A 13,934-nucleotide genomic window follows, 5' to 3' on the forward strand; every position below is an offset into this window, starting at 1 on the left:
AAATAAAATAAAATAAAATAAAATAAAATAAAATAAAATAAAATAAAGAGAGAAAAGAGAAAATGCTCCATTTGTTTCCATTTTTCTCTATGATGAGGAGAAAAACCTCCATTAAGAATCAGCAGAGATTTATCAAATCAGAGAGATTTATCATGATTTATGACCTGGGCTTAAGCAATGTCCAGGTTTACAAGAAAGATCTGCTGAGCAAGGGGTTTTGCAAACACAGTGCAAAAAGACAGGGAGCTTAAAAACGATCATGATTATAGGGAGGTAGAGGGAGAAAGCTGTGGTCGTGGACAAGCTGGAGGTGGAAGGAATGAACTTTGGGGGAAAAGAGAGAGAAAGGGGATGACGGGTGGGCGGAATACAGGGAATGGGAAAAAAAAAAAAAAAAAAAAAAAAAAAAAATTGGGCAATGCTTTCTGCCTCCCACCGCCGTCAGTGCTCTGCTTCTCGCGGCTTTGCCACGCACCCGCTCCATCACCAGCATCTGCTTCGTGTTGTCCCACGCAAGCCACCGCCGAGGGCGTTGTGCACGTGCGCATGCCTTTGTGTCTGTGTTTGCGTGCACTGCTTGTTTGTCTGCTCTGTGGAAGGTTAAAGCAGCTGCTTAAGTGGAAAGGAAAATCTTGGATTGAAACTAACTCCTCGGCCAGTCGTGTCCCCGTGCACGGACTAGTGCAAAGGCTTGTGCTTGGGTGCAGGGATGTGTTTCCCACGTGCCCGTAAGGCATAAAAGCCCCATGGTAAAACCGAAGGTGGGCTGCCACCCCCTCCTGCCTTCTGGTCAGCAGCATCATTGCATGTGCCTTATTGCCCCAGGACAGGGCAATGGTGCTGGGCCCCAGCAGAGGTGAGGCAGCGTTGTTCCACCCTGACTTCTGTGGCTCCACGCACCGCGCACACTGAGTTTTCAGCCCCACGTGGCAGAAATTGGAGCTGTGATAAGACCTGGGTGCAAGCCAAGAAAGAGCAGAAATCACCAAATGTTGGCATCTCCCTCGGTGTGGGTTTCAGGCCTCCTGCTGTTAGAGCAGAGATCCAAGACTCCCACGCTGCTGTACAACACCCAGCCTCTGTCCTGCGCCTTCTGGGTGTTCTCCTGGCCCCCATCACTGGGAGGGAGCTGTTGGACTTCCCCATTTCAGTGGATAAAAATAATCAATGTCTAATTGAAATTGGCTGCTGCCACAGCCCAGCAGTCCCCCGATTTTGGAAAGGGTCCTGCGGACGGGAGAAATCCCCCACAGCCTTGAGTCACCAGCCAGCGACAAAAGACGTCAGCAGACATATGAAGCCCACGTGAAGCCCAATGATGGCATGCGAGCTCGCTGTAACCAGATGCAGGCACCAACGCAAAGAGGTATGAAACCCCTCAGCACCAGCACGCATCCCATACGCTGGCCTGGTGGTCCCTTGGGACTTTATCCAAACCCTGCATCCATGATGCAGGTCCCCAGCCTCTCGCTAAGAGGCAACCTTGAGATAAAGTCCTGCAAGATGCTGCAGGAGGTCTTCACAAGGTTGCAGAGGCTGCTGAGCCTTTGATTTAAGGCTATGGTGGGCCACCTTGGCCCCAACCAACCCAAGCCAGCTCTAAACCCACAGCTGTCCTCTGTGGCAAGACCTCACTGAGGGATGTCCTGCTTTTTCCAACTCCCAGATGGAGAACTGAGTCTTACCAAAGTCATGGGGAGTAAAATAGTCGCAAAGCTGAGCTTATGGTTGCTCCCAGGATGCAATTTCTCTTGCATCAGACAACAAGAGCTATCTTGGTGGGTTGACACATTCCCAATGCAGATGACATTTATATGCAGTGGATGTTGATTTGCATCACCACGTAGGAAAGCCCTGCTCTCCACGAGGCTGGAGCCACCTCTTCTTTTGCAGCTCATTTTCCTTTCCTCTTTAGTATTTTTCCTATCCAGGGGGATGAGAGCTGAGGTGGGGTGGAGAAGGGGAGGAAGAAGGCAGCAAGCTGACTTTTGTTATCCAAGAAAACGTATGTAAAAGGGGATATTAACCAAGTTATAAATATAGAAATGAAAGCAAAAGTGTCACCTCACCGAACAATGGGGGCATTTATGGGATAAAGTTACTGCAAATTAAGGGCTGGCACAAGCTGACTTGGGTCCATAATTTATAGCGTAGCCTAAATGCTGGCTCGCAGACAAGTGGGATAAAGTTGAGCTCATTGTGGAAGTTTCTATTTTTGTACCACGGGGTGAGCACGGCAAGCAGTGGAAGAAATGACTCGGGTGTCCTGGGGGAGGCTGAGCCTTCTCGGCGGTGTTTGCAAGCCCTACCTACCACCGGCTTGTAAAGCAGGAAGCCCCGAGCTGGGTTAGGGCTGGGTGGGCAGCTGGTGGAGCTGGGTTTGGGGAATGGGGAGTGTCCCCCCCTGCATGCAGCTGGGTTTCAGCCCGAGGAAGGGCATTTCACAGCAATGAACTTCTTACCTGTACTGTCCATGCTTAATCCAATGAATCCCCCCAGGGATGTTCAGAGATGGTCTCCACAAGAGATGGAAAGGAAAGGGGCTGCAGGCTCTGCTCATCGGTGCTGTACAAGCACACAGCAAGAGCACGGGGATTTCAGGGAAAAAGCTGGGGGAACTTTTGGAGATTCCCCTCTTGGGAAGACTCCTCACCCTCTCCTATGATCTCCATGGTGAGCATCAGCAGACCTACCACAGGTTTGCTCACTCCTTTGGTTTAGAGAAAAACAACCGTTTCCTCATCCTGCATCACCTGGTGGTAGAGGGGACCCATTGCCTCTTTCAGGCCTGATGGGCTTCAGCCTCCAGAGCAGGAACAGCAGTGCCTCTGCATGTTGCCTCTTCAGCCCACGTGCTGTTCTTGCCTCAGTTTCCCCAGCCTGTGACAAGAGAAGAGGAGGCAAAGTGCTGAGTTATGAACCTCTCAGATGGTTTAGGATACAGGTGCAAACAGCTCTCCATCACGGTTCAAAAGTATTGCCTTTACTATCCAGGATAAATGTGAGCAAAGGCTTTTATATTACATAAACCATAAAGCACTAATAAGAGCAATTTTGTGGCTTTGCTTTTATTTTTTATAATGAAAAGGTAAAATCTGAACACAGCTTTGTAGCAGCCAGATGTATATGTGCAGTGATTTTATTTAGCTTAAAATCAAGTCTGATTTAAGCATGGCTACTTGCCAGGGGTATTAAAAAATGTTAAAATCAAGCTCAGCTACTGGGCTCTAAAAATAGCATTTACTGATAAATTCCAAATTTTATGCTAGCCCTCTGAGGGCTGTTTCTGGGATGTTGTCTGCCTCAGGCAAAGTTGTATGGGGCTGCCCAGGGGAGCAAGTTACAGGCTGGTGATGTCTCCTGGCGTTGTCTTCTTGCTCACTGAGCTAGAATGGCAATTTCAAAGGCGGGTCTGGGCCGACAGAGCTCCCAGCGCTGCTGAGGATGTCAGGCACGGCTCCTTTGCTCACAACAGCAGCAGGCAGAGTCGAGTTACAGTAAGTGTAACCCTGACTGTGCCCTCGGGGATGGAGGGGGAGAAAAAGCAAAAAAGTGAGCTGCATCTGGAACCTGACCGCACCACGCAATTACGGCTTGTCAAACTTCATGGATGTCCTCTGCAGAGATAATGAGACTGGAGGTTTCTGTGGAATCTGGGCTTCGCGGGGAAACACTTCATCATCCTTTCCTCTCTCCAGAGAAGCCAGTTTAATCCCTCAGTTCTGCCTGGGGCTGGTATTTATGCAGGCTTAAAGAGTCCCGTGCTCCTGGGCAGAATGTCCAGGAACTTCTGGTCAGGACACAGGAGGAGGAAAGGAGATGTTCTCTTCTGAAGGCCTTCCCTTACTTTCTCAGCTATCTTTCTAAGATTGCAGCTGGAATGGTTTGGACCAAATATTCACCTAGCCCAGCATCCTTTTTCCTGCGGAGATCGTAGCAAAATGCATGCAGAGGGAACCTTAGGCCATGGCACAGGTTGCATGGGTCTCCTGGTTACAGCCTCCAAGCACCTGACCTTCGGAGCATGAGAGATGTGTGAAGCTGGAGTTTCTGATTAGATCCTGGTCTAGCTGCCATCTTCATTAGCAGAGAGGAAGCAGGCAGGCTGGCTCCTGGAGGCAGGCTGAAATTCAGAACAAACCAAAGAAGTGTCCCTTCACACGGGGCAGAGCTGTGAAAACCACAAGCCTGCATGGCTTCTTGGCAGAAGGTGTTCGTGGGAGAGGAACCCCACCAAGGTCTGTTAAACACAAAGATGCGATCTCTGTCACAGGAAAGCCATGATTTGTCAATCATTCTGCAGATACGTTGCCATCTGCATGCCCTCGCCTTACCACGGTGTTGGTTGGTCTGGCCTAACACAGCTGCACATTTTCCCCTATTTTCTTGATAATAGGAAATGCCTCTGAGCCTGGCAAATCAGTCTTCCCCATGTGTCTCACTGCCCGTGTGTCATCACAGAGCTGTAACACGTCCTCGCCCAGGACCTGCGATCTACTGGAGAATCCAGACAAGAGCAGGGACCGGAGGCTTGAGAAACTCACCTTGCATGGCCAGGAACTGAAGAAGCCCAGCTGCTTTAATGCCATCAAAGTTACTTCACTAATTTTAATCATTAAAAAAAAATGTACAAATTTAGGTCCCTGGTCTCCATCTATAGTCAGTGGGAGACACCGGCAGCTTCAGAGGCCCGAGGGCTTAAGGCAGAGCTGCGGCTTTTGCTCCGCAGCGCGCAGGCGAGAGGAGCCACACGCTGCATCGGGCGGCACAGGTCGGTGCCTGCCCCTGCGCCTGCAGTGGCTCACGTGGCACTTCTTTAAATCATTTCAGGGTGAACAACTAGAAGCTGAATTTTGTTGTTTTTTTTTTTTTTTTTGCAAATTAAATGAAGAAGGCTTCCACCATCTGAAAAGGGAGCTTTTTGTTTCAAGTCAAAACCAAAAGTTGTAATAAACTCCCCACATGCATAAGCACTCTTTCTTTTCTTGTTTTATTTTGGTGGTTTGTTTTTTTTTTGATCAGGCTTGAAAAGCCTGAAAAAGATTTCTTGTTTTATATACAACAAAATCAAACATCCTAATCTTCTCCAGCTCGCAATTTTTCAGGTCATTTGCTGAAAAGAAAGGTTCATTATTCTCCTATCTCTACGTACCACAGATCCTCTCCACTGCTCCTTAGAAGCATCTGGTGTCCTTGGATTGCTCCAGATCTGAGGCATTTGCACAAATTCTCTCGCACAATCCGTGTGCAATCACCACTTCCTCCACAGTACCCCCCGGGCAGGTCGGTGTTTGCTTTTGCTTGATCCTCAGGCACGCCGGGCTCCCCATCAGCAGCACCAGGCAGACTCGTTTTAAGCCCAGAAGAAAAGAGACGTCCTGACTGCACGGCTCTGAGATGGGGGCCCAGGAACCTTCCCCCCATCCCGTTCCTATTTCCCCCTCTGGGTGGGGAAAATAATCGGCCACAGCACGACCACAGCATCTCCACGTCTGGGCTGAACAGGAGGAAGCAGCAGGAGGGCAGGGGGCACGGGGAGGAAGCTGTGAAAGATGTGCGAAAAGGAGGGTGAGAACGGCTCAGAAAATGCCTTCTCCTGCACATGACAACCCAGTGTTTAAGAAAATAATAAAAATAATAAAACAGCAAGAAATGAAATGTTTTGGTTGCCCTTTCTGTTCAAAATTCCCATTCAGGCTGGTCTGGCTGTCCTGAACCTCCAAGTCCATAAAGCTGGATAAACTCAGCCTTGTTGGGTACCTCCAAAATAAAACACCAAAGGGGCAGAGGACAAGGAAATAATGTTATCACAATTTTCACAGCGGGAAAACCGAGGTACAATGAACATGAGTGGAAAAATCTTGGGATCATCCTGGCTGTCCGAGGGGTGGGCATCTCTCCCACCAGGGACCTGAACCCTGCTGGCAGGAGGCAGCCCCCTTAGCCCCGAGCTGAGCTTGCTGGTTGCGTTCCTCGCTTCCCGAAAGCAGCCCTGAAATCCGGGATCCATCGGCCACATGGAACCAGGGACGGGGTTATTTTAAGGGATGCCGGACTCGTCCGGTTGGGATTCCCTGGAGATTTAATCCCACTTTCCAGCCCTTTCCTCCTGCCAAAGCGATGGGGAGCATCTGAGCCTGGCACAGCATCCTCAGGAGCCCCCCAGCCCGTATCCCTGCAGCAGGCACACGGGCACCGTGGTGCCTGGGCTGAGTTTCTTGCCGTGGCTTTCGGTGTCACACACAGCCCATTAATGTCACCGCTCGGGAGCGTTTGGGATCCCGCGGCCAGAGCCCAGACGTGGTGCCAGGGTGTAAGTGCCAAAGCATCCAGAAAGGGCAGCAATCACACGCGGATGAAATGTGAAAAGGGCTGTGGTTAGACGCGAGATTCTTGGACATACCAGTCACTCCGAGAAATGTGTTCAAGCCGCTGTAACAGTGGCAAATGATGGATTTTTCCTTCTTTTATTTCTCTCAAAAACTTAACCCAGGCCTTCGTACTGAAAATTCCCTGCCTGAAAGCTCTCTGACGGCAGCACGATGGGAGCTGAACATGCTCTTAATGTGACAAAAAATGGGGATGTTTCCACTGGATTAAATGGCATTAAGCTATGGCTTATGTGCGCTTCACATTTAGGCAGAAGGGACCCAAACTGCACCTTTCCTGCAGCATAGGTCAGGAGTGGAGCAGGGATGGAGGAGCCAAGAGCTGAATCCAGCTCCCTCAAGGCCAACTCAGAGCCTCTATGATTGCAGATGATGGAAAACACCCTACCACCTACAGTCCTGAGCAAAAGAACAGCCTTCAATGCCTGGGGGAAAATATATATATATATATATATATATATATATGTATATTCAGCAGGAGAAGACTAAAATAAATAGAAGGCAAAAGAAGGGAATTTATGCCTTGGTTTTCAGCTACAATGGGTTGGAGAACAGGTGGGCCTGGTGACAGGGCTCTTCCCAGGCTCATGGTCTCAGCAAAGGCATGGTGCACAGCAGGCAGGTAAAGCCTCCAAACCTGGGCACGGGCACCCAAAATGACCCATTTTCCTTGCATTCAGATGCACACACCTCACCAGCACACAGCGCCAACAGAGCAGGCATCAGAAGCACCTTGGCACTGATGTCCCTTCCACGTGGGCACAGGGCACGGGACAAACAGAAGCCAGGCTTGGAGGCAGGGAGGGAAGGGACCTCACGGGGGGCTGCAGGCTGCTTGGCACCAAACGCTGCTTGTTTACCTTCCCTGCCAATAAAACCCCAACGTGGAAATAATGAATGGAGCTCGCAAATTAGCCACTAGAAATCACTTAACTCGTAAAAAATTATTAGCCCAGAAACAGAGGTTTGGAGGAAAAAAGGTGAAAAAAGCCAGGGGAACTCTTGTCTTCAGACAAACGCTTTTTACGCTGAAGTTAATGGGGGTCGTGTCAGGGCATGGAAACCATATAAAACAGAGCAGAGAGGGGAAAACTCTTACTGTGGAAGCCAAGATGAAGTGAAGTTGGATTTGGGTCAAGTAAGCATTAAAACACTGTCAAGAAGCCTGCCTTTTTAGCCAAAAATCAAATTCCAGATCGAAGCGCAGATAGAGAGAGGTTCTGGTTTCTCAAAGCCAGAATCCAGCACGAACAGACGATGCTCAGCCGTGGCCCTGCTATTACAGGGCTAAAAATAGCTTCCCCGTTCAATACGCAGCTTTTCTCGAGTGCTGCAAGATCATTCATATCAAAGGTCTTTAGGGAGAGGTTCCTTGCCCTCATTTAGTGGAAGATTCCATTTTTGCCCAAAGGCTCTTCCATCAAATGCTCCTCTGTGTCTATTGCCCCCAGTGATCTGGGGAGCCCAAACCTCAGTTTGCAACCACGACTTGCATGTGTGACCCCCTCGGGGGTGTCGGGCTGAGGGTCTGTGGCACTGGGCACCGGGAGGTGGATCCATAACTCATGCAGGGACATCTGAAACTCTGACTCTGCCTTCACGAAGGAAAGAGGTAGAACATACTCTAATTTCCAGCACATCCATTGATTTTTATTTATTTTTTTTTAAGCTGGGGGCAGTATAGGGTGAGTTAGTGCTGTAAAAACAGACAGACCTCAATCCTGTCCCAGGCTCCATCAGTGGCAAATGCAGCAGCCCTCTTCCAGACGCAAAAAAAACAGTTGCTCCCATCTCCTCCCAGAAAATCTAATGGGATTAAAACTAACCATTATGATGGATCAGTTTTGATTTAATATTTCATTCATTTTGTTAGGAAGAAAGCTATTTTTTTCTTCCTACTTCTTTTTTCTACTTTTCTTTCTCTTCCTTTTTTTTTTTTTTCTTATTTCTTCCTTTTTCTTCCCCAAGGTCATGCTCAGGGCATGGGAAACAGCCTAAAGGTGGAAATTATCCCAAACTGCCTCCCGAGCATGTTTACCCCATAATTTACTTTGCAACAGGTATTTATGGAGCAGCAGGGAATGGCACCCAGACTCGAAATGGGCCAGATTCCCATGGTATCCAACTGTGATTATTCACAAGTCATGACCCTTCAGGGAAAAAGGAAAAGCAGAGAAGGAAATAAAAAAAAAAAAAAAAAAAAAAAAAAAAAGGAATCAAAACTTCATTACCATATACAATTAAATATACCAGTTGCCACAGGTTGTCTGGGCTGAATCTGGCCTTTCATATGAAATCTCAGTTACATTGAGAGTACATTATTTGCTTTCTCTCCCTTTTATATATTTTTTTTCTTGGGGGATGGGGATAGGGATAAAATTGCAAGCAGGCCTCCAAATCTTGCTACACCATGAGGCTGTTTTGAAACTTAAGTCCTCCCCACCAGCAACTGCCTACTGTACCCAGAATCACAGATGCCTCGTGGCCTTGCTTTAAATTAAAGCCAGGCCTTGCTTTTCATTCTCCTCTTAAGCCCCTGCTGCAAATTGACAAAAAATGCCCCTTGCCAACAGCTGCTAACAATGCTGCTAATGAACATTCATCAGGAAGGAATAAACAGAGGAAGATGGAAAAGCAGCAGGGAGCTGGGGGGAGACGGTGTCCTCTCTGGGGTTACGGTTGCCTCTGCAGCCATCATTATAGCCCAGCATTTTAACCTGAAATCAGCAGCTACCCTTTGCAAGAGCAAACTGGACCGAGGGTGCAGCCGTGCTGAAAAATCCTGCGGGCACTTTGCAGCCCTGAACACTTCCCCCGTTATAGGCAGCCACCAGGAGGGTTTCTCCGAACTCATTTCCATGTGGTTTGGTTTGGCTGCCACGTGGATGCTCCTGCAGAGCCTCCAGGTGCCTGCCAAGAGATTTGCCGGGTCCCACCCAAACTGAGCCTGGTTTCTTTCCGAACCAGAAAGGCCATCGTGGCATTGCTGCAGTGCCACCGACCCCCCTCTAAAGCCGTGCCTTCAGCTTGTTTGGGTTGCCCTGCGTGAAATAAGGAGGATGAGGACCATGAGGATCGGTGGGGCAGTGCCAGACAGGAGCAAATCTGCCCAGTGCAGGAGATGTGGGAGGTCTGTTGGCTGGTGTAGCACCAGACACGTGGGAAATGCAATTATTTAATGTGAGTAGAAGGTCTCTGGGTGCTTTTAGAAGGTGAGAAGACTGTTGCACTCCATGAACTAGGCACAAGCTTTCTAAAAGCTTTCTAAAAAAAAAAAATCTCTTGCCCCTTTGGACACCAAGAACTGAAGAACCCCAGGGAAAAGTGTGGATATGTTGGTCAAACTAAAATGTCTCCAGACCAGTGTTTCCTTCACTGTGACCAAAAGCAGATACCCAAGAGAGACCCTAAGACCAGGGCAGGCATAAATGATGCCCCTGCATAGGATCAAGACCAGGCTGACACAAATCCCCTCCTGAAGCATCCTCAGGATCCAGCTCTGGTACCATTCGGTAGGGAAGCACGTGCTGGCAAACGGCAAAGAGGATGGTTGTGGGTCCTGTCCAGAAGAAGCCCCTTTGTCACCCACTGGGACTTGATCAAAGCATTTCTTGTACTGAATTTAAAGGCAACCTACAGAACTTGAAAGCTCGCTGATGCGTCCAAAGACTGCTGTGTGAATTAGGCCAGTAGGTCCGTATTACACCCAGTGAAAACATCTGAGACAAAACCTGTGTCTTTCCTGGAGGAAGAGCAACAGAAGGGCACTGGTCTCCAAAGGATCCCTGCTACTTCAAGCATCTCCTCATATGCAAAGGGTCTTGTTTCACCTGCTGTGGGCAGCTGTAGCAAGACCCAAAGATTGCACTGCATGGGGAGACATGACCAACTAACTTTTATCAGTCTTGTAATGCCCCAAAATCCTTTCAGAGCATTTTCACTCCGGACAGGTGACCCGTAGCAGAAGAAGGCCCACAGAAGAAGAATCCCGCTCTGAGCGGGATTGTCCCAGAGCCTGAAGAGCTGAACCAAGCCTCTGGATGCAACCCAACCATCTCCAGCTGGCTTTAGGGATCCTCCTACGCCACCAGAGCTGCTCCTCGTTGTTATGGTCTGTTCAGCTCTGGAAGGGGACTGTGCCTTGCTGGGACCCCCGGTCAGGTTATCGGTACTGCCGGGGGCCTCGCCTGGGACATCTGCTCCCAGGGTTTCTGGCTGTTCCAGCCCAGTGAAATCTATTTGTTACTCTTCTCTCAGCAGAGGAGGATTTCTCTCTATATGCCATTTTTCCCATTCCTCTGGCAGTATCTACCAAACCACAGAACTTAAACGCCGGCTGGATTTTCGTGCTCTTTTCCAGGGCAAAAAGATTTACAAGGCGAACTGAAGAACTGGTAATCTCTCAACTTGGATGACAACAATTTGAAGGGGCCTTTCTCTTCTGCTGTCTCCAGTGGCTAAGTAACCATCAGCCCTTGGGGTAATGTAGATCAGAGACGACTGGTGCATTTTAATTTGCATTCCAATATTCACTTAAAATCCACTTATTGAGGACTATTTAGCATTCCCTTACCGTGGATGAATTTGTTGGCAGGGACATTTGGAGAACAGCTACTGGGATGTCTTGTCTGCAAGGAAACCTCTGAATTCCCGATGTATTCCAGCTAATTACATTACAACCTCACTAGACAGTTGACTTTTGTCCCCCTGTGGCAGGGTGATTAAATTTCCTTACCACGTAATCCACAAATCAAAGCACTGAACAAAGGAGATCCACTGGGCTCATGCCACAAGACTTGGGCAGAAAATGGGGAATATCTGAGCCTGCAGAGCCTAAGCTGTATGTGATACCTTGGTCTGGAAACCTAAACTTGACCTGCGTATGAGCCTGACCTTACCAGCCAGATCCTTCTCCAAGACTACGGTCTGGGGCACGTGGAGCCATGCCATCACACCACAAAAAACAGAGGCTCCAGAAGATGGCCAGGGTGATGTGGAGCTGCTGTGCAGAGTCCCTGGGTAGAGGATTTGGCCCACTGAGCCTTCTGACAATGCCAGAACCACAAGCAGACGAGGCTGGGACATGGCACTTAGGAGGAGCCAGCTCATCCAGACGAGCAGAGCCAGCTTGGACCTGGAGGTGAACATCTCATTTACTGCGTGAACAGCCAGACTGGGGGGAAAAATGGCTCAGAGCACATGCATCAGGGGAAACACTATTTGTAAGCCAGGGATTTGGATGACAAAACTGCTTTACTGCAGGCTACAGCCTTTGTTTTTGTATCTGCCACCCGTGTTACAGCTGTTCCTCCACTCAGGTGTTTGCTGGTAGGGGATGAGGGGGCACTAAGATGTTCTGGGATCACCTCTCGAAGGCAGGCTCCCCACGTGGAAAGTTGCATCCCATCGCCTGGGGGTGCCACTCGCTGCTGTGCAACCTGCCACAGCACAGCCCTCTGCGTGGCAGATGTCACTCGAGTGGCCACAGGAAGGAAATGGTTGGGCACTTTTTCCAGCCTTTGCTCAGGACAAAAGCCATGCTGGCTGGTGGAAAAAATAGTTGTGAAACTAAAGGGTCTGCTGCCACTGCTCTGTCTTCTCTGCTGCTTTGTTTTGCCTTTCTCCTCTGTGCTTTGCCATCAGCTCTGTGGCTGGGGGCAGAGTAGTGCCCGCTCTGAACTTGTGCAGGGTCTCTGTCAAGTGATCCTTGGTGCTGGCTGGCCCCGAGGCCAATGCATTTAATTCATACACTTCTCGATGAAATAAACCTCAGGAAAGAGGAGTTAGCTTCGTATGGGCATGGGAGCAGAAATAGGCAGCATTTTTTGGATGGCAGCAATCTCTAGAAATGACTATTTGATGGGCTGTCTTTTATGGCGTGTTTATTTTATTTCTAACCACAAAAATATTTGTAATCTCCTAAACACAAGCTTAGTTCCACTGCCGTGTGGTAGTTGCCCACCAGATGAGTTCACTCGCTGTGTTTCACAGGAGCTCCTAGGCACCCTGTCCCAAACCAAAGCTCGCCCAGGTGCTAGATGCAGGAGCCCAGGCCTCCAGGAGCTTGCAAGCCCACCCAGAGGAGATGGATGAAGGGGCACAGGGGCAATAAGGAGCAGGGTGGCTTGCCAGGGGTCCACTGACACAATCAGCAGCGAAGACGGGGAAAGTCTTCTGAAAGCCTGACCTGCCCCGCGCAGGGACAAGCAGATGGCTGACGTGGTGACGCTGAGAACCGAGCTGTCAATAGTTCCCAGCACCCAAAAGCATCGCCCCTCCAGAGGCTGGGGCGAGGGAAGAAGCCATCCATCATGTCAGCACGTCCAGCCCGGGCCCCTCCTGGCGCGGGGGAGCGCGGTGCCGGCGGAAAGTTTGGCGGCGCGCGGGGGGGCGCACATCTGGATGCGCTCGGCGGCGCGGTGGCAGCTGTGCTAGGCGCAGCTGTCAGACCCAGTAGGTCACCCCTTATCTGGAACCAATTTCTGAGAGTTTTTTTTTTTTTTTTTTTTTTGTATGCATAAATTTGAGACCAAAGTCTGCTTGGCACCTTCTCTTCTGGTTTCCCCTTACAGCTGGGCTTCCATTCCTCGTCCAGGCTTGTCCTCAGGAGGCTTAAAAATAGATGCGGAGGCTGCGGCGCTGTAAGAGGAGCTGCGCTGCTCTTCCAAGGGCCTTGCTGGAGGGAGGGAGCGGGGGGAAACCTGCTCTCCTGGAGCAGGGAAGAGGCCAAATGGGAGAAGTCATTGCAGGAAACCAGTGGGCAGAGGCACTTAGCTGTGCTTACCCACGTAAATCCCCTGCCAGGTCGAGCAGTGCTGGTGTTTCTTTGCTGTAGCAGGGAAGAGGCACCCAAAAGCAGATACATGGCCAGGGTGGTTATGGCCCAGATGTAGAAAAACATCTCAGTTTGTACAGTGGGACTCAGGCAGGGTGTGGGAGCTTATGTCAAAATATGTGGTCTGTAAGATCCCTCCTTGTACCTACTTGGGCTTATCCCACGGAGACCCCTTAGCACCAAAAAAAAAAAAAGGTCATTTTGCACTGTTTTATGCATCTATAGGGCAGGCGGCATCTCACGAACTCATTTCCCTCAGCTCCTTCTCCAGCCAGCAGAGACGCACCCCAGCATGGTTTTGAAGGGCTCTGCCACCACTGCATGAAGCCCATCAGACCCAGAGCACCAGCAAGCTCTGAGCATCATTTGAAGAGCAGGATCAGCTCTCCAGGTGATACAGGCCCCTCGGTGAGGTCCTTCTGCCATCCCTGGAGAAGAAAAGCTCCTCGTACAGCAGGACGGCTAGAGATCTGTCCTTCCACCTAAGTTAAAACTCAGATTCAGTGCTTGCTGTCAAGCTAGGGATGAAAATATGCATTAATATAGACCTAAATATATAGGTAACACCTATTTTCCTCCCGGGGGACTGGACCAAGAACATTTAGCTCCATAGTGGACACGTTGGAGGACTTGTACACCCTTCACTGCTCGCAGACCATGCTGCTTTTCCCATTGCCATCCCTCAGGGCTGTGGAGGCGACCGTGAGCTG

At 49.7% G+C, this 13,934-nt stretch overlaps 1 long non-coding RNA gene across 1 annotated transcript in view; it reads left to right on the forward strand.

The window, feature by feature from the left end:
• The window catches only part of LOC118167165, a 12,054-nt gene extending 9,116 nt beyond the window's left edge, over positions 1 to 2,938 (forward strand). The window contains exon 3 of the long non-coding RNA XR_004750985.1: positions 2,929 to 2,938. This is a non-coding gene — a long non-coding RNA (uncharacterized LOC118167165). The remainder of the gene's footprint in view (positions 1 to 2,928) is intronic.
• Positions 2,939 to 13,934: the final 10,996 nt, after the last annotated feature.

The sequence above is a fragment of the Oxyura jamaicensis genome, chromosome 4, assembly GCF_011077185.1.
Source record: "Oxyura jamaicensis isolate SHBP4307 breed ruddy duck chromosome 4, BPBGC_Ojam_1.0, whole genome shotgun sequence".
Lineage (NCBI taxonomy): Eukaryota > Metazoa > Chordata > Aves > Anseriformes > Anatidae > Oxyura > Oxyura jamaicensis.